At 37.9% G+C, this 21,776-nt stretch overlaps 1 protein-coding gene and 1 non-coding gene across 2 annotated transcripts in view; both read right to left on the bottom strand.

Moving 5' to 3' along the window:
* TMTC2 (transmembrane O-mannosyltransferase targeting cadherins 2) overlaps positions 1-21,776 on the bottom strand; it is a 389,565-nt gene that overhangs the window by 91,624 nt on the left and 276,165 nt on the right. The window lies entirely within an intron of this gene.
* LOC129076086 (U6 spliceosomal RNA) lies at positions 4,446-4,552 on the bottom strand. Its single transcript, XR_008529701.1, has one exon. It is a non-coding gene; the product is annotated as a U6 spliceosomal RNA (small nuclear RNA).

Here is a 21,776-nt window from a genome sequence, read left to right as displayed (position 1 = left end):
GCCTAGAGACAGGCAAGCCTATGTTTGAATCTTGCTGTCTGTACTTATTTAACTGTGTGACTCTGAGGGGTTTTCTTGTAATATCTGAGTTTCTTTTTCCTCATTTGGAAAAATTAACATAATTAGTACCAATTTTGAAGGATGGCTAAGAAAATCACAAATCAAATGGAAAAAACTAGCTTCAGATCTGGCATATAAAGTTGTGGTATTCTTTAATTTTTCTTCCTTCTGTCTCCTCAGAAGAATTCTCCCTCCCAAGTTCGACATCACTATCTGGTTCCTAATTATCAAATTTCAAAAATCCTTTTTAGAATTCCATGTCATGATAGCAATTAAATTTAACAATTTTCCTAAAATATGACTCTCTTTCCTAACACTTTCTCCTCCCCCAAATAAAAGCCCAATAAAAGGCCTTTCAGCTCACATCTAGAGTGCAAAAAGAAGTTCAGATTCCCTTACTCACTGAACTTCATTTCCCCAAATTAATGTTCCTTAAGCAGAACTGTTTTCACTATACCCTTATTCACATTATACCTATTTCACTGGCTTCTTGTTTCCACTTATCCTATTTAACCATCAGTCTAATTATCAAAATCTTCCACAATCTAGCTCAAATCTTAATGGATAAATATCTCTCTCTTATCAGGCCAATATATACACATACACACACGTAGGGCAAAAAGTAGGTCTACAAAACAGTTTATGTAGTGAGTATGCAAAACAGTTTATTCTCATATTATTATTTATTGACTATTGTATTATTTTCCATACAAACAACTGTAAACCTTTATGTGAGTGTCACACACTCCCCCCAAATAGCCCTCACACTCCCACTTAAGAAACCGTTCAGGAATATTAAATATAAGAAGGAATTATACCATTATGGTTTCAGTTTGAATTGTTTTGTTTTTAAAAAGTAAACCTTAGCCCTGGTGTGGCTCAGTGGATTGAGTGCTGGCCTACAAACCAAAGGATCACCGGTTCAATTCCCACTCTAGGGCACATGCCTGGGTCATGGGCCATGTCCCCAGTGGGGGGCACACGAGAGGTAGCCACACATTGATGTTTCTCTCCCTCTTTCTCCCTACTTTCCTTTCTCTAAAAAATAAATAAAATCTTTTCAAAAAAGTAAATCTTAAAACAAATTTTGTACTTATTTTTGGTAACAAATTACTGATTATATCAACCATTATATCATCAAGTGTATCTTGATGCCACAGCTCAGAACTATTTTACTAAATGATACCTGAAAAGATCAAGACTTTGCATTGCTGCATCGCACTAGGAATATATAGGTATGAATGTAATTAGTTTATTACTCTTGTCTTATAAACTAAACTGTTACCAAAAGACTCAACCTTTCCTTCTACAGCCATCCTAGCTCTCTGTACATATAATAGACAGTCAACAAATACACAGGCTACCACTATTTGCTATATATAGCTTAATAGCTTATAGTCAGTCCTCAGTTATTTAGTTCACATGTTCACACATTTGCAATAAAGTACAGAGCTGTGAACAAAACAATAATTTCCCCATTTTACATGTGGAATCTGTCACACGAGCTAAGATCTATCACACTACAAAAAGAGTTCCTTAGAAATAGCCCAATTCTCAACCAAATACTCATATCCCAACCAGGGACTGACTACCCGTGTTTTCAGGATTGCTAGGGATAACAATTTGAACGAACCAGATAGTTCCCATTTGGGTGGTCCTATTTAGTTAGTAGGAAGAGCCTCCTTCTGCAGTTGTGTTATCTTGCAGCCACTTCCACACACTTTAGTGCTTACCCTTTGGGAACGCTTGACAATTGTGAACATCAGTCATTTTCCCCAATGAATGAAAAGCACATCTTCATTTCACATTCAAATGTAAATCTACATGGATTTTAACTAAGAATGGGAAGCAGCCAATATAACAGATCCAAAAGCTGAACGTGTAGTTTGGTAACTGTGTTGTTTAAAGAGATATTATAGATTGAGTGCAAAATGAAAAAGAATTAAAGAGATAGTCCTGAAAAATTAATTTCTGAGGACCACCACTTACGAATAGAAGCGACATTATTTGATAGTCTTTTTTTTTAACATCACAGTGTTTGTATGTGAAGTGTCTTCAGTATATGTCTTTTCTCCAAAAAAAATCATTAAAAAATATAACAATTCAACTAATTCTTACAAACCAAGATGATTTATATCCAATCATTTAATTTTCATGTCCCTCCAAAACACTAAATATAACCCACCAGAGCTAACCTTAATTAGAGGCAAAGTGAAGAGACAGGGGGTTGGTGGTAGCTTTCATGATAAAATATTTCATCTCTATACTACCAAAACATTTTGCCCCTCAAATTATCATATTCCTACATTTTGACCATGCCATTCATATTTTAGGGAGAAAATACTATTTCTTCTGGAATGGATCAAAATATAATAGAATAAGGATACTGGATACAAAAATGAATGTGGCTGAGTAGTTTACTGATAATAGATTGTGTTTTTCCCCTGAATTTTCTTCCAAGTCCCATTTTCTATAAATATCATGCCTTCTTGTGCCCTCCTTTCCTAAACATCCCAAAGCAGAAGCTGCCTGAAACATACCTAGAATATATTCTTAAGGCCTCAGTTCACTGAAATATATCATATGACACTGAGAGTGGCTGGTGGTGATAGGAAGCGCTCAGATTTTTCAGGGGCAGCATGAAGAGTGGGTATCAAAATCTCAGTAGGCAGGGATAGTTCTGTCATATGCCTAGGCCGAGGCTGGGCCCAGACCAGGACTTACAACCTGAGCAAAGGTCCCTTAAACCCATCCCGAGTCCCACTGCAGAGCCATCAGGCTTCAAGGTGGAGGTATCAACTCAGACCAAGATGAGGAGGGCAGCTTCTCCCTAGCTTTGTGAAAATCATTAAGGCTTTCAGATGCAGTCCAAACCCTGGGAAGGAAGGAGGCCACAAAATAGGCTAAAACTAAATGGCTGACCAAGTGGGATGGAAGACTGCAGTACCCTGAATTTCATTTAAAGATGATAAAGTGGGTCATTCACATGCAGCAGAGTTTCTGGCCTGAAAGTCAGACAAATTCATGAGCAATAGGCATGCGCGTGCGTGCACACAGATACCAACACCAGTTTATAAGTACCAAAAAATTACGGCCACTATCTCTATAAAAAATGTGTTAAACTTACTCAATATTTAATTTTCCTAAAACACAAATAAATATACTGAGATGTTATTATTTTCTTGTATCAGTGAAGTTGCCTCCAAAATACTAAAACTCAGTATTACTAAGGGTTCATAAAAATAGGTGCTTATATCACGCATAGCAAAAATACAATAAAATGTGATACAGTCTTCTGGAAGCCTTTAAATCACAGATACACTTCGGCCAAACAATTCTATTTCTAGGTATTTGTTCAAAGGGAGCACCTGTAAATACAAAAAGATAGCAATTGATTTTCATTGCAGTATTGTTTATACAAACTCAGTGTCCCCAAGTGTAGACTTGGTTAACTAAATGTCTTTTCAGTGAAATACTATGAGCCTATTTTGTAGAAAAGTTTTAAACCACAAGGGAGTTTCATGACCCATTGCTAAATGAAATACACAAGTTTTAAATTATAGTTTCTTTCCCAGTTACATTAAAGAAAAACTGAAATAATATTACGAGGACAACACCACTATTGGAATCATCGGATTATTCTACTGCTGGGGTTTCAAAGGTGAATGAAAGGGTTGATCCCTCAGTATTTCAAGGATGATGGAGAGAGAAGTACTCATCTAGAGTGGACTGCTAAATACAGTGCTGTGTTAGTGTGAAATTGTGCCTGGAGAACACAGAATACTTAAGTCTACAGGGAAGGGCAAAAGAAGTCTTCAGAGATGTGAAGCCTTACTCCACAGAAATGGAATAAGCTCCTGGTATGTGACAGGCTGTGTTCCAGATCTTGGTAATCAAGACAAAGTTCCTGCCCTCCTGCAGGTCACAGCCTAGGGCTATAGTGGATACTTTACAGGCATAGGTAATAGTGTCAGTCGGTCTTAAAATAAAGCAGGCTAAGGGGAGAAAGCAATACACTACGGGGGACGGGGTGGGTGATGTTTGATAAAGTGGTTAAGAAAGGCCTTTAGCGACATTTGAGAAGCGACCTAAGTAAAGGGCGTGAGCCACGCAAAGGACTGGCAAGCGTGGAGTGTTAGGACTAACAAGGCCACCAATAGGGGGGCAGTGCAATACACCCCACAAAGAATCATAGGAAATGAGCGTGAGAGACAGGAGGGACCAGATCATGTAGGACCTAGCATGCACTGTGAGATGTTTGGAATCAATTTTCTTTTCTGGTAGTTCAAACCACAGTTTCAATATTGGATGCCACATGTTTCTCTGACTCATATAATTTCCTTGATGTTAACAAGCAAAGGGTCGAACTGCCTCCAAGAACTGCACAAAATATGGAACGTTTCATGAATTTGTGTGTCATCCTTGGGCAGGAGCCATGCTAATCCTCTCTATGTCATTTTAATTTTAGAGTACGTGCTGCTGAAGAAAGCAGTGGAATTTCTTTTGATTAGGAAGGAACACCATGAAGGATTTTACATAAAGGTAAAAAAAACCCCTAGATTTTGGGTGGAAAAACTGACTGTAGGGAACACAGAAGAGAAAACAGAAAGACCCCTTAGGAGGTTATTAATATTCCATGGCTAAGAGTAAAGTAAAAGCAGCAGAAGCAGTGAGATGTGTTTAGCTTTGGAATCTCCTGAAGATAGGTGGCTGATGAACTGGGTATGGGAATAACATAAAATAAGAGTCAAAGATGACTCAGCAGCTTGCAGCACCCAGGTGAATGCAGGTATCACTTATCACAGGGGAGAGAGACTGTGTGGGAACAAGCATTGGTAGGAAGGTGCGTGTATAGTGGAGTAATCAAGTTCTGTTTGATTGACAGGCCAGGGCAAGACAGACCGGAGAACTCATTCAAAAAGACTGGCTGGTAGGAGGCCACAGACCAGGCACAGTCAGGGATAAAGAACACTAGCTAACTGGTACCTTGCATGAAAAGAGAATGGTATGTAAGAATGCCAAGGGAGGAAGCAAAAAAAGGGAAAAAACAAAAACTCTTGCATTTTAATCATGTTTTTAATAAAAAAGTATATTAAAAAGCATCATAAATATATATACATTTAGAACCATTTAAAAATAACTACTTTAAATGAGTAACCTGCTTTTAATAAATATTTAAAATATTTGATAATTTTAAACATATAAACTATATGTTGCTTTTTCTACAGCTTGGATAAGTAAAAAAGTTAGATTTTAAGGTATAAACACAGAAGAGCTAATTTTTTAATATTACATAACTGAAGATATTTAGCTTATTTAGATTTCCTGTTATACTATAAGTTTTCATATCCTTTCTAGATCTGATCACTTGTATATTTTCTCTGTAAGCTTAGAAAGGTCATCCACACATATTGTGAGAACATTTCAGTGGGAGGTAAGTAATGTGACAGGAAACAACCACATCTTTAGCTCCATTTGGTCAAATGACTTAGGCTGGCACAAAACGCCACTTACACTAAGCTCGAAGTCAAGTTAAAGACAAGTTGTGTGAAGTAAGTAGAAATTATGTTTGAATAAAATTTATAATTAAATTATAGGTAAAGCACCCTAGAATTTTACTTTAAATATATCAATCATTTTTAAATATTAAAATGGTCTATTTTTAGACCAGAATAATGCATATATCTTTGAATTACAAACCAAACAGAAAAGTGTCTAAGTTTAATACAAACAATGAACTTTTAGCAATTCATTGAACTTACTCATTTCTTTCCTTTATTCAGCAGATACTTATCGGGTACCTATCATGTGCCCAGTACTGTGTTAAGCACCAGGATGAAGGTGGGGAAGATCTGACACAACCCCCGCCCCATGATGCTTCCCAAGCTGGAGCAGTTACGAGAGCACACAAACTAGGGCTGTGAATTGCACTCAGGGAAGATTTCCAAAGGGACTGCTGTTTGCTCTAAAAATCTGAAAGATGCATATGATTCACTAGCTGAAGGGTAGACAAGGTATTCTAAGCAGAGGCCCAGCAAAGGTAAAGCCTCAGTGGCAGGAAAACAAAAACACTACATGGAGCCCAGGTGAATGAGACAGGAGGAGCAGAGGTGGGCCAGGTACAATGCAGGGGAGAGCAGAGCACACCTGGCTTACAGGGTACATGAGGGAATCTGTGCTTATCTGCTCTGTAAGTATCACTCTGAGGGCAGCGTGGATAACACATAACACTGGGATGAGAACAGAAGGCATGTGGGCAGATTAGTCCAGGCTTTTAAAAAGGAGTGAATGAGGTTGATAATGGAGATGAGGATTAGTGGACTGACCCGAGGAATATTCAGATAATACAGAGAAGATTACAACATGGACAGGAGGGGTGTGTGTGTGTGGCAGCGGGAGGGGGGGCGGGGAGGCTTTGATGGGGGATAGGAGGTAATAAGATGACCGCTGGGTTCCTGATTGGGAAACTGAAGGAAATCTGGTAAATATGGGAGTGGGGGGCAGGTTAAGGAAGTAACATTATAAGCCCAGTTTTGAGAATTGTAGAGATGAAGGTACCTATGAGATGTCTGAGATGTCGCGTATGTGGTTTGTCAATCAGGCTGAACCAAGAGGCCAAAGGCAAGATAAAGCAGTATTTCAAGAAAACAGCACAGTGAACTCTGAAGGTAGGTCAAATGCTGAAAACATCCACCGGACTTAGTGACAGAGAGAGGGCTGGTCACCTCAGTAAGATGTGTTTCTATGGAACAGGCCCTGAAGTCAAAAAAGGAGTCGGGGGATATTGGGAGATGGGGTGAGGAAATGGATACCTTAGTGCAGACAAATGCATCATATCTGGCTGTGAAGGGGAGGGGAAGTGATAATGTCAGCAGAAGGGGATAAGACACATTGAGGGTTTTGAAAAAGTACACAGAAAGTCAAAACATAAATCACAACTGGGTCTAAAAATTCATGTCTAGGTTTTTTTTTCTTCTTTCTATTAAAAATTAGAAGGAAAAGTATCTCAAAAAAGTATTCCTTTAGAAGTCTTAGATAAGTTTCCCATTTTGCTTTAAAACTGAGCATTCTGTGCTCTAAAGGCACTCGATTCCTACTTTTGTTGTGACACTTCCCATATGTACTTCAATGACCATTTGTTATCTTCTCTTTTATTTGTAAATGACTTTAGGAGAATTGTTTAATCAACACTTAGTATAAGGGCCAGATGCATAGTAGGTGGCCGAAAGTGCATGGAAATGGAAATGTCTTGAAAAAGCAACCACTCTCAACACACTTCTGAAATGCATACTCTCATTGGGAAGTACTGTTGCCTCGGTGAGGTACAGCAGAGTTTCCAGTGGGTAAATGTGATTCAATCTTAAGCCCTAAATGATGCTCGGGAGGTAACCAACCCCTAGTTTCATTGTCATCAACACCTTCTCTCTATAAGGAAAAAAAAAGAAACCATATTTTAGTCAGCAATCTGTGGTCCATAAAGTGGCACTAAAAGTTCATAGAAAATGGTTTCCAATAGGAAACTTTCTTTTAAATGGATAAAGTGGTCAATGTGATCTTGGTTTAAGGAATTAGTGCAGTTAGAAAGCCAAAAATCTTAGCTTTTAGCAACAATACCAACCATTCAGCTGGTCTGTTTGGGCAATGGGTGTTTCTTGTTTGTCTCGACCAGCTTTTTGAATATTTGCTGGACGGCTCCATCCCCGACTGTTTAGCAATAGCTTGGGAAGTGGCTACGCTGATTGGCCCCCAGAGAGACGGCCTTGGCTCACAGGGCTCAGCACTGACACTCCTGCTGCAGAGGTTTAAATCTCGTGGGGATGGTTAGCAAAGCTGCCTTGTGAGAGTGGAAAAGCAGGAGCCTCTCAACAACAGCTGCTTTGCAGCTGGGTCACAAAGGAGAGCAAGAAATCCCTAGACACCATAAAAGGTAGCGAATGATGGGAAGGCAGTCTCAGTGCCTCCATTTGTCACTGGCAGGGTGCCACAGTGCTCAAATCCAAATGTTCTTGCAAAGGGATAAAGCCAGATGTAAATAATTCCCAAATTTTATACTTTTTTTGTAGACAGCCTCAACAGTAAAGGACATAGAGAGTTATTTAATTTATTTAGACATGAAATTCTTTGATGATTTAACCATGGTACTGAAGAGAACACTGGATTCAATAACAGAAACCTGGATTTCAGTCTGGTTTTGACACCAAGGTGAACAACGATGGAAAGCCACTAATTTGAGTAAGTTTCATTGTCCTCAGTTGTCAGTCTAGGGACCTGGGTTAACTGAACTCTACTGGTTATGAGTCTCTGTTAAAGAAATATAATTAATCCAGGGGAACTAATCACTGGTTTAAAATTTAGGTTAAAGAGAAGTTACATTCTTAATTCACGTCATCCACTTTCATCTCCACTACTTTCCAATCTACAACAGGGAGGAGGAATTGGCCCCTTCCCCTTATCCAGTGAGCCAACACTGAGATTGGGAGTAGTAGCTGAGACATAAAATCAACTATAGATTTTTTATGTGGTAATGAGTGAAACTAAATGAGGCTGGATAAATGATATGATCCATTTATCTTCTTCTGAAACTTTGTACTTTAACGGTAAAGGTAGAATTACCTAGCAAGGTTCTTAAACCAACCAGGCCACATGTATATGTTGAAAGTGCACACATTGTGCCTCAAAGTTATTCTGGTTTGCCTGCCACTGCTCTGTCTGTGCCCTCTGTCCCAGTGTAAATATAACAGCACCCCCTTCTCAGTTTTGACAAATATTCTGTAGTTGCCCTAATTCTTGTTTACCACTCATAAGTATTCAGAGGAAGAGGGAAACAATGACTTTTATGACATTGCAATGCCTCACCAGAAGAAACAACTGGGCTCCATTAGCAGCATCAGTGAGGTCGCACCATGATCTCAGCTTTCCATTCCCAACACACTCCTAACAAAGCGAGCATTAACAAAGGCATCTTTTCACAGCGCAAGACCATGAGATCTCTGTCAAGCATAATTAAGTTTCCAGTCATCTTCTCCGTTTTCCAAAACCACATTTTTCAAGTAGTTTGTAGTCCTAGCACATTGCAATTGTATGTTCTCTTCATAGGTTACATAATAAGAACAGAAACATTATGAAGCAGATAACTATGTGCCAGGCACTATTCAAGCACTTTATATGTATTGCCTCATTAAATCCTCATAACACACCTGTGATACTATTACTATCTACTTTACAAAATTAAAACAAAAACAAAAACTAAAACCGAGGCACGGCGAGGTTAAGTGCCTTGCTCTAGGTACAAAAGCTTGATTTGGCAGAGCCAGTATTCAAACAAAAAGAATCTGGCTTCACAGTTTATGCTGTTTATTACATTATAGTCTTGGTCCAGAAGTTTACTATCAGGAATCGTTATACTACTTAAAGATGAGTTTTATAGACTAGAGGTCCACCCATACCTTCATGCATTCCCTCATCCATCCATTCCTCATCACATGGTTAGACTGGTTAGACACAGGTAGGTAGGTAGATTGGCCCTTTTCAACTGAAAGATGATACTCAAAAGGACCCTTGTTAAACATATGTATAGCATATGTTTAACATATAGAGACCAAGGCATCTATTCGGCCTGAATGGGTCAGGGGAGGTCTCATAAAGAAGGAGGCTGGCATACTTCAGCTGGCTCACAGATGGAGGACAAGTTGGCTGGGCATCAAGACAACTGACTATCTAGTCAATTCAAGTGCTGATGGCTTAAAAGTTCTCTTTGTAAAATTTAAATTAAGAACATGCCTGGCTGGTCTGGCTCAGTGGACGGTGCCGGCCTGTGAACCGAAAGGTCGCTGGTTTGATTCCCAGTAAGGCACATGCCTGGGTTGTGGACCAGGTCTCCAGCTGGGGATGTGCTAGAGGCAACCAACTGATGTTTCTCTCACACATCAATATTTCTCTCTCTCTTTTTCTCCCTCCCTTACTCTCTCTCTGAAAAGATGTAAAATCTTTAAAATTAAGAATTATAAATTAAGAACATTGTTTAGGAAGTCAGTGTGACGAAGAAATTTATTTCTTATTTAAACACCATTAAAAGGAGCTCTATCTTGCAAAAGGTAATTTGATACCAACCAACTCAAAACACATCTATTTGACAAAATATGCCTATTCAACGACTAAAGTTGTCAAATTCCTATGTTCTATCAGGCTATGATTCTTGAGCCACTTTCTGTGAATAATTAAATGTGACTTACAAAGACAGAAAATCAACTGAAAACAGCATTGTTTAGTAAGCAATATTTGTTTTAAATTGAGTAAGCATCTTTCATTTCTGGAGTGTGAAGCAACCAGAGGTAGTACATACAAGATTACAGGAACCTTTAAAGTAGGTTCACACATTTGCACACACGTAGCAAATGGTCAGAGACTGGCATATTACTAGCAGAACGAGTTTGTTATATATAAATGCATGTGACAAGCATATCACCAAATTGGATCACTCCCAAATCCTAGTGGTATATAGTGTGCTAGTTGAAGCATACAAGCATGAGTGTTGGCATTATTACAAAATAAAATTCTCTTTCTCTCTCACTTGCAGTGAAAGAGAATGTGTAATAATCACAAGAAATTGTAGGCCACTAATAGGAAAAATATGAGTAGAGAGGTGACATAGAGACAGAGAACAGAAAACCTGAACTTGCTCACCTCTAGATAGACAATTAATAGTAGTCTGACTTAGGGCTAAATTATTACTGTCAATATCTCACACCTTGATCTTGGCAGAAAACATGTGCTATAAAGGCTGCACAGAATTCACTAAACATCAGCCTCCCAAATTGTCTTCATCACAGTCTGCAGTTTAATTGACACCTGAGTAGTCAAGTTTATCTGTGAGATCCAAGGGGTATACTGAATTGATGCCCTCAATCATAAGCACATTTCTAACAAAGTAATATGGGGTATGTAAGAGGGCAGTGTAGTCAACTTGACACCATTCCTTTTGCATCTGCTACAAACATAGGGCAGTCTCTGGGAGAAACACAGTGACTAATTCAACCTCTCAAACTGAAATGCATGTGTTCTTTGGGAGACATAATGTCACGCCATTAAAAACACACACATGGCACTTTGAAGACTTGAGGGGAAATATAAACTGTTAAATTACTAAATCACTTAAAGCAGTTTTTATTTTAAAATAAGCATAAATATGTTATAAAAAGAGGAGCACTAGCATAGAGGAGAGAACATTAGGTTTGGGAACGAGATCTGAGCTTAACCATCTCTTAAGGAACAATCCCTAAGACAGGCGGGCTATTTGATCAAGTTGTTTAATCTGTCCAGAACACATTACAGGGACAAGAACGGTACTTGTAGACAAGGTTTGTAACTGAACAATTCATGGAAAGCTCTTACAACAGTGACTAGGGTACCGTAAATGCCCAGCAACTGTTAGATTATGATGTTTGTGTATTAAGGACAGCAGTAACTATTATACAATATCTTAAAAGAATTAAATGAGGTAAAAATACTGAAAAAGCATAACACAGCAACATATTGTAAGCACTCACAAAAAATAAATTAGTTCTTTGCTTAACTAGGCCTTTTATATCTAAGTCCATTTAATCAAAGGTAAATTGTGGAAGTAGATGGTTATTTTTCATTATTTAAATGACATTCTTTTAACACAGTCACATGAAGAACTTCATGATCCAAAATACTTAATTATTAACTATACTGTCTCTTGTTCTGGAATGTCTTAGATTTCTATAGGAAAAGTTATTTTTGGGGATCAGAGAATTTGAAGAAAAGAGAAATCAGGGAGGATACTAAAACTTGAAACTGAAGTCTCAGTTAAAAACAAACAAAAAAAGTAGGACTACTTTTAATAAAACTGGAAAATCCACAAAAATACTGCTGACAATTTAATAATACATTTCCCCCATCCAGAGATACGTGTTTTCCAAAAGGTCCATTTTTCTCCGTGAAATGTTAACATAATTTGCCAAGTTCAGGTTGAAGTAGTTAGCATGCTTCAAGCTGCTACCAATCTTAGGATAATCAGAGAATAGAAAAATGAAAGTTGACTCTCAATATTGCAACAATCAGATGGCTGGTATTTCACAGAAGCAAAACTTTAGTCAAAACATTTTTTTATTCAAATCTGTCATATTTCACACTATCTTTTCAAAGTAAATGGCTATAGATGACCATGTTAATTTTTTTTTTAAGTAACGAAATAAGAAATACTGGGGAGGTGATGGAGAAAAAACAAAAGAAGTACAGAAAATACCCAGAGAAGACATTTCCAGCAGATGGCTTTTGTGCTGAAGGATAAGCAAGGAATAGTAGAAAAGGCAGTTTCTGGTGTTGCCAGACTAACTAGATTAATACATGAAGTTAGAAAAGTATGAGACTAAGCTATGTGCCTAAACAGAGCCATTTAAAATAAATCACATTATTTTTAAGATTTTTATACAACAGAACATGTTCATTCTTCCAGGGATACTGACTGTTTTAGATTTGGGTGTCTTACAATAATAATACTAATCTATTCATTTCATAAATATATGGAGCTCTATAATGTTATTCTGAAAAAAATTATTCCTCAGAATTCTAAGGTTTGTTAAATGTCTTTTAACAATGGTTATTTTAATATTTGTTTTAAATTGAGTAAGCAATGCTGTGTTAATTGAAAGTTAACACTTTCTAAGATCACAAATGAACTTCAGCAAAACTATAGCAAAACCATAAGAAGAAAAGCTTGCTTCTCCTATAATCATTATCTGTATAAATTTAACTTAATCACTTCTCGTAGAAAATTGTTCACATTGCTCTACATCCCACCAAATTCATGTACCAAGCTGATTCTTCAAGTAAATTGTATAAACATTATGATAATTTCTATAAAAATAGTATTATTCCTGGCTGCCATACATCATATTTAATAAAATAAAAGAATAAAGGATTATCTGTATTCTACTATACCTGTCAGAAGAACACATATTCATTTTCATCACTACCACTGTTCATGAAATTCTACAAATTCCCTCTGCAATGAATGATATATATTGTCTCACTCTGAGATTACATTCCAAAGCTATCAGAGCAAAACATTCAGATGATACTCCCCTATGTTATCAAATGGAAAAACAATGAAAAAATATATTCAATTTTACATTTTTTACTCTATCTTTCAATAATGATTAGTTTTATAAGTTATAGGATTAACATATTATTTTTACTGAGATGAAATTATTTTACAGCCAAAATGTTGTTATCCAACTGTTGTCCAACCCTTTAAAATAATTCTTAAACCTTTTTTCAATGCTAAGAAACTAGCGTTTTTAACCAACAGAACAAAACAAAAGAAATGTAAGCGCTCATATTTTTTACTTAACTTTAACCTACTCAAAGCATCATTTCCCCCTTCTGTCTAATTATTTGCACAAACCTTCACTTTTGCCATTTATTCCTTGAAACTCTTAATTTTCCTTTTCTCATTCTTTCCCTCTACCATACAACATTAAAGTAATGTATTTGTTCAACAAATAATTATTGCTTTACAAGATCATCTCTTAACATCTAAAATAATCAATGAGACTGAGCAGATACCCTAGACTAGCTCTCAGTCTACGGGAAAGACAGCCGTGAAAACAGCTAACAAGATTAGAAGGTGATGGACCTACTTTCACAGGAGCACAGAGAACAGAACTAAGTCAGCGGGGAAGGGGAGTTATGTGTCAGTGCTACACCCTGACAGAACACGTTACGTGAGATCAACCAAGCTCTGCCTCAGAGTCATTTCCTGTATGTTCAGTCAACATATATTTATGAAGAGACACGGTCCCTTCTCTAACTGTCTATAAAAACAAATAGTAATATACAAGTATTCAGCTATCATGTAAGATATTCATATGCAGTGAGAACCCTGGAAGAGAAGCACTAAGGCTGCCTGGAAGAATTCACTGACTATTTTATAAAACAGAGAGTTAAAGATGACACTAAATGGGTGGGTTAGATGCCGCCAAGTGGAGAGACTGGAAAATGACCTTGCAGGCCAAGGCAGCAGGCAGTTTGGAAACACGGGGCAACAAGGTACGGGGCTATGTTTGGAAATGAGGCAGTCTTTAGAACCGAAGAAAAAAGACACCGTGAATATGAACAGACTTCTAGTTGACAAAGTTTCTTCTATCAGGGGCGTAGGAGTTAACAATTGTAAAGCAACTATGTGTGAATACTGGAACACTAGCTGCTAAGAAAACACGAGTGTCTGTATATTAGCCAGGGTACGCATGAATTTCCTTGCTCTGCCATCTGAGAGACAGAAACAACGACACCCCAGTAGCACAAAGTATGCCTAGAACCCAGATCTTGGTTTCTAAACTATTTTCCAATAAAAGGATCCAGGGTTCCTTGGAAAAATGTCTGATTCCAGGACTTGGAAAGAAAATATATAAGGTCAGCCTGGAACATGTTACAGTGACAGAAAGAAGGAACCCAAAGGGGAAAACACACACACAATTGAGGTAAGTCAAAGGGACAACAGCAACCTATGAAAGAACTGCCTTCCACTGATCAAAGCTAGGCAACAAAACCAACCTAAGCAACAAAATGAATAGTAGAAACATATTATAACCCAAAGTATAAAATAAATACTCCTTAGTGTACAGTAATATACATAAAATTTTCAATAGATAATTAAGGAGAAGAGAAAAATCTCCATGCAGAAGAACATCAAATAATTTACATAGGTACTCTGTCCTCAAAGAGAGAGCATAACTTCCACTACCTACATGTGGACTGCACACAGTGACCTCTTTCCAAAGAGTACCATATGGAAAGGAAAGGAAAAAAGAGTGTCTTTTCACTGAAGAAATGTGACAAAAATCCACCTCACGCCAAGTCATCAAAATTAACAAAAACAATGGTAAGACACATTGATAGTAAATACCCTAGATACGATGAGAGAAGAATGCTATTTTAACTCTGTGGTCCTCCTCCAAAACCTCAGTCTAATGTGACAAAATACCAGCCACATACCAACTGAAGAACATTCTACAAAATACACGACCAGTACTGCTCAAAACTGCTGAGACCATTAACAAGTGAAACCTGAGAAACTGCCAGAGCCAAGGGGAGCCTAGGGGCCAAGGCAGCTAAATGAACATGGTATCCTGGATGGGATCCTGGAACACAGACGAAAACTTGAAGATAATGGACTAAATACATACTTTATTTAATAATAATATATCAATATTGGCTCATTAATCATGATAAATGTACCATATTAATATATAATGTTAATAATGAAGAAAACTGGGTTCAGATACACTGCAACTTCCTGTACTAACTTCTCAATCCCATAATCTAAAAGTGTTTTAAAAGAAAAAGATTGGGACAACTGTATCTGAATAACAATAAAATAATAATAATAATAAATAAAAATTAATTTCTTAAAAATCTAATGTAAATGTCACAAAATTTTAGCCTGTGTTTTATTTGAATTAAAAAATGTATGGGTATCTATTACAACGTTCTCTCTTTTTACAAATAGTAAAATTGAAATCATTTTCAATTTTGTATTGAAATAGTTTGTAACAGTAGCAAATTCATAAGATAAAAAAATTTAAATACCTGTTCTCACTGAAGCTTCTAAATAGGAGGGCGAGAGAATGCCAGCAAAGGACAGAACTCAAATCACAACTACCTCCTCTGCTCTATTACAGGGTGGGGCAAAAGTAGGTTTACAGCTGTTAGGACATGAAACACAGAACTCATTGTTGTATTATTACTTATTAATGATTGTATTATTTTCCACACAAACAATTTTGCCACCCCCTCCTGTATTCTTTGTAGGATATACATGTTTGCATTTAGTACAATTAGGAAAAAAATTTAAATATGGAAATGATCAAATGCTATTTCTATTTCAGGAATTAAAAACAAATAAAAGATTTGAATCTGGTCACAAATTAATGAAGTGGACTTCTTCTTTCAAATTTTAAGCTGTAATTTTAAATTACAGCTTAAATTTAATGTGTAAAAACAAAGTTGTTTTGTTCTCCCTGTATTCTAGAGATTGTAAACATATCCTAAACACATACAGCATTATCAACTGGAATCCAACTCACTTTGATTTAGGGTAATTTTAGATAAATAGCTATTTTTTTAGGGTAGCTCTAGCCCTAATGGGAATAACCATTTTATTTTCTTCCCAAATTTTGACCTTGGTGACACCTGCATCCTAATTTCCTGGAACTTTCTTACTGTCTCTGTCCACCCATCGTGGAGTAAAGCAAGAAGCTACGCTCCAATATTTACTAAGTTCTTAGATGTTTCAAACTAAATGATAACTTAAGAATGAACTCAATTACTAGGTTGGTAACCTCTCAGATGTTCTTGCTCCAATGTACTGGTCTATTAGGTAAAACTCAGTGTCTTTTTCACCTACATATATTTCCGGAGCTTCTGTACTCTAAGCTCCAGCCCTTGTAGTTTGGTATATCATAATGATCCTCAGAGTTTATTCAGCAGAATATTCTTTTCTCTAGATGATGAGTTCAACTTAAAAGGAAGGTTCCATAATAAATATTCTAACTACAAAATATTTATTCTAAGTACAAATAAATATTCTAAATACAAAAAGACTTTCAGGTCCTTTAATAAGAAATAGGTATGTTAACATAGTTTAAGAAGGAAATATAGTAGTCAGCTTTTCCCACACTAATTTGACTTATTTTTAAAAGAAACATCTAGACATACTGATGTCTATGGAATACATTTTGGGAATATGTTTTGTATGTTTTGAAAACAGCACTTTAATAGAAACAATCAAAGCAATATAGGCAGTGGTAAAATCTTCTTGGTACCCTTACATTTCACCGTATCTTACATTTCCCCTTTTATTATCAAGTAAAAGCAATCCTTGCCAGGTAACATTACTTACTGAATCAGCTTTAACATTTATAGTCAAAGCAAAGGTTTCAAATTCAGTAAGTGCCTATATATATGGGCAGTAATTTATCTTTGTAGGCTGAGTACTGGTGAAGTAGTGAGGGGAAGAGGAGTTAAGAGAATTATACTTGATGAGAATGCGTACCCTAGGTGAAAAGATGAAAAGACAGAACCTCAAGAGACTATGTTAAGCCAAACCAATAGATTTCAACTTCATCCCTCCGACTGCTGAGGCAATAATCTTTTTTAGGTATGCAAAGGCATCTTAAAACACAGGACCATAGACTCCCAATCAGTACTTTTCTTAAAATGAGTAAACTTCTGATTCAAGCATACAGAAATTCCATTCTTCTTCCAGCTATTGCTGTTTCATTCCAAGAAATAAGAAAGAGAGAAAATTATATAGGGGAGAATGTCTTCAAGCTCCATTACCCAGGGCCAAAAATTTCCCAGAGAGACCATTACATCTAACAACTTACACTACTTATCCCTCCATTACATGACATTATAATGCATCGCTTTCTACAATGGTCAGTGCCCATCTTAAACTCAATGCCACATGGCTAATGTCAAACTGACCAAAATGTCCTTTTTATGTGTGAATCCTCATGCTGCTGGCTTCCACATAGGGTATTGTTATTACAGTGTCCACCGAATCACAGTGTAGGCTCAGAGATGCACCTCAGCCTGTCTCTTTTAACAAAAAACTTCAATTATACTTCAGAAATGAGCCTCAATTGTAGCTGCATCTTAAACCTTTTAAAAGAGTTATGCTTCCACTGTGAGAAGAAATAAATTTGTAGGCAGGTAAATGCTCAGGTGCTCTGGCTCCAACTCAGTGTTCTCCCAGTCAATGTTAAGTAGGTAAAAGTCAGTGGTCACTTCACTCAGGTCTCATCCTGTCCTCCCTTTCAGTGTGGAATATCGTCTTTTCTTTAAAACTTAAAACATGAGAGAAACTATATACTATACCATAAATGGTAAAATATATACATCATATTTATATTATTTTATATTATCTATTTTTTAAATTTAATCTTTATTGTATTTTTTAAAGTTATATGTTATTGATTATGCCATTATAGTTGTCCCGAGTCTTCCCCCTTTGCTCCCCTCCAACCAGCACCCCCTGCTCCCTCAGGTAATCCCTCCACCGTTGTTCATGTCCATGGGTCATGTGTGTAAGTTCTTTGGCTACTCCATTTCCCATACTGTGCTTTACATCCCCATGGCTGTTCTGTAACTACCTGTTTGTACTCCTTCCATCCCTTTATTTTTAACCTTTGGCATTTTAATTATGATGTGTCTTGGAGTGGGCTCTTTACATCCATCTTTGTTTGGGACTCTCTGTGCTTCCTGGACTTGCACATCTATTTCCTTCATCAAATTAGGGAAGTTTTCTTTCATTATAGTTTTAAATAGATTTCTAATTTCTTGTTCTTTCTCTTCTCCTTCTGGCATCCCTATGAAGTGAATCATGGATTGCTTAAAGTTGTCCCACAGGCTGCTCATACTATGCTCGTTTCTCTGGATTTTTTTTTCCTTCTTGTTGCTCTGATTGGTTGTTTTTTGCTTCCTTATATTCCAAATCATTGATTTGATTCTCGGCTTCATCCGCTCTACTGTTGTCTCCCTGTACATTGTTCTTTATTTCAATTAGTGTATAGTTCATTTCTGGCTAGGTTTTTTTTTTTAATGCTACTGAGGTCCTCACTAAGTTCCTTGAGCATTCTTACAGCCAGTGTTTTGAATTCTGCATCTGATAGATTGCTTAATCTCTATTTTGTTTAGCTCTTTTTCTGGAGTTTTGATCTGTCCTTTCACTTGGGCCATGTTTCTTTGTCTCTTCATTTTGGCAGCCTCCTTGTGTTTGTGTCTATGTATTAGGTAGAGCTGCTGTGACTCCCTGTCTTGGTAGCATGGCCAATTGTAGTAGGTGTCCTGCAGACTCCAGTGGCACAGCCTCCCCTTTCACCCAAGCTGGGTACTCGAAGTGCGCCCTTTGTATGGACTGAATACATCCTCTTCTTGTAGTTGAAATTTGGCTGCTGTTGGCAGATCAATGAGAGGGATTTACCCAGGCCAGTCAGCTGCAAGGATTGGTTGTGACCGCTTACAACCAATCTCCACCCTCCGCGAAGGATCAGCTGTTCAGGGGCAGGGTGGTGGTGCTCTGACATGGTCTGTAGTTGTGCACTGAATGAGCTGGCCCTGGGGTTTCCCGGGGGGTGCAGGCCAAGATCAGCCCCTACCTGTGTTTTGCCCAGGGCTCCCCTGCCTGACTTATAAAGCAATCTGAGGTGGTTACTAATTGTGCTGGGCCTAAAGATTTCCAGATCACCTGGAGATTTTCAGGTGAAACCAAGCTGTGATTCTAGGCTGCTAGTTCTGGGCCTGGGGACCAGCTGAGACCAGCTGCTGCTTGTCTGAAAGGATTTAGGACATTGCGAAGCATGAGCTAAGACCAACCATTCATATGGAGAAGCAGCTTCAGTAGGCCCGTAAGTTGGGTAAGGCAGTCTCTAGGGATCTCCAAAGTGGATCAAACAGAGTTAGCCAGGTTGATGGAGTCTCAGATATGGCACCAGTCTGACTGCTCTGTAGGGGGAAGGCCCAGAAAAGAGACAGTGGCCTCTGCCTGCCTTGATGCCAGACACCTCTGCCTCCCCCTGCACACCACCGGAGCCTCTCAAGCCGCCACCCTTGCACTGGTGCCCAGAGGGAGTGGGTCTGAGTAGATGTGTACATGTGTATTGTGACCAATCAGGGTCGGGCAGGTTCATGGGCTTTGTGCATAAGGAAGAGTATTCACAGAGCCGTTGGGATGTCTGACATGCCTTTATTTAAGGGAGCCACGTAGTCCACAAGCCTGTGTCTATGTCTGTGCCCTCACTCCATTCACCTCACCGTGAGAAGCCTCTCCATTTTTAAGTACTAGAAGGAACAAAGCCAGCCTCAGGCCAAAAAGTTAAGTAACATAGCATGAGCTGCACATGCGAGCCAACCTCATGCAATAGGAACTGTTTTTCGGACCCAGACTGAAGGCTGTGAGACCCAGTCTCAAGGCTGTGAGAACACTAGTTTATCAGACCCCTTCAAGATGTGAGAAACTGCTTCCCTTAGTTACCCAGACACTTGAGTGAGGAAGTCAGACTGCTTCCACTTACCCTACAGCATGTGTGGGTTCTTTAAGAGGAACTGCTTGGGGCTCCAGAAGTTTCTTCTACCAACTCAATCCCCACTGGTTTTTGCAGCCAGAAGTTGAGGGACTTATCATTCTGGCAGTGGAACCCTGGGCTGGGGGGCCTGGTATGGGGCTGGGACTTCTTGATCCTGAGATATCCCTCCAAAATTTGTATCCACCACACACTGGTGAGGGACCAGCCCGTTCCATGTCTGCACCCCACCTACCAGTCTGGATGTCTGTGGTTTTATTAATTCCATGGATGTCGGACCTCCATTTAACTCAATTTCTGATGGTTTTGAGCAATGGTTGCTCTATATTTTAGTTGCAGTTTTGTTCTAGTTGTACAGAGAAGTGAGCCATGTCTGCCTATGTCGCCATTTTGACTGTAAGTCCCTTTATTGTATTTTTTCCATTACCATTTAGTCCCCTTATAACTCCCCTCCTCAAATCACTACACTGTTTTCCATGTCTATGAGTCCTTTTTCCTTTTTGTTCAATCCCTCCACCCCCTCACTATTACTATTTCCTTGTTACTTGACATATTTATATGTTTAAAAACCTAAATCTTCTAACAATTACCCGTTAAAATTCATTTTTTATTTAATGATAGACACAGAAATTGTGCTTTCACTTTAGAAATGCACTATAAGAAAATCTAAAAACAGAATGAAGATTTGTTTTAAACTGTCCCTGGGTGAGTAGCTAAGTTGGTTAGAGCACTGCCTCCATATGACAAGGTTGCAAGTTTGATGCCCAGTCAGGGCACATACAAGAATCAACAAATGAATGCATAAATAAATGAAACAACAAAAAGATGCCTCTCACTCTCTCTCAAATCAATCAATATTTTTTTTTAAAAAAGATTGGTTTTAAAAATAGGTTTTTATGCATTTTGAAGTTAGGCATTTATATTTTATTATTTTTAATCCTGCTGGTTTTATTTTATCCCAAAGCTCTAACAGTTTATTTTTTATTTTGTTTCCATTACCACTTATCCCACTTATACTCTCTTCTACCTCCACTTACCCCCCGCCCCAAACACACACACAGTCACCACACCGTTGTCCATGTCCATGAATTCTTTTTCTTTTTTTCTGGTTCCTCCATCCTTCAACGCTCCACCCACCCCAGAGCTGTCCACCTGCTCTCTATCTATTAGTCTGTCTCTAATTTGCTTGTTAGTTCAGTTTGTTCATTGGATTCCACATGAGAGTAAAACCATATGGTGTTTGTCTTTCTCCAATTGCCTTATTTCACTTAGCAGTATGTTCTCCAAGTCCATCCATGCTGTTACAAAGGATAAAATTTTCTTCTCTTTTATGGCTGAGTAGTATTCCATTGTGTAAATGTACCACAGCATTTTTTATCCACTCATCTACTGATGGACACTTGGGCTGCTTCAAAATCTTGGCTATTGGAAATACTGCAATGAACATAGGGGTGCATATATTCTTTCAAATTAGTGTTTTAGGTTTCTTCAAATTAATTCCCAGAAGTGCACTCATTGGGTCATAGGCAGTTCCATTTTTAATTTTTTGAGGTAACTCCATACTGGTTTCCACAGTAGATGCACCACCAACAGTGCAAAAGGGTTCCC

This window comes from Pteronotus mesoamericanus, unplaced genomic scaffold, assembly GCF_021234165.1.
Source record: "Pteronotus mesoamericanus isolate MK-2021 breed Mesoamerican mustached bat unplaced genomic scaffold, CSHL_Meso_final contig_56, whole genome shotgun sequence".
NCBI classification, from domain to species: Eukaryota; Metazoa; Chordata; class Mammalia; order Chiroptera; family Mormoopidae; genus Pteronotus; species Pteronotus mesoamericanus.
The sequence above is the reverse complement of the archived record's forward strand: the minus strand, read 5'-3'. Positions and strand labels throughout refer to the sequence as shown.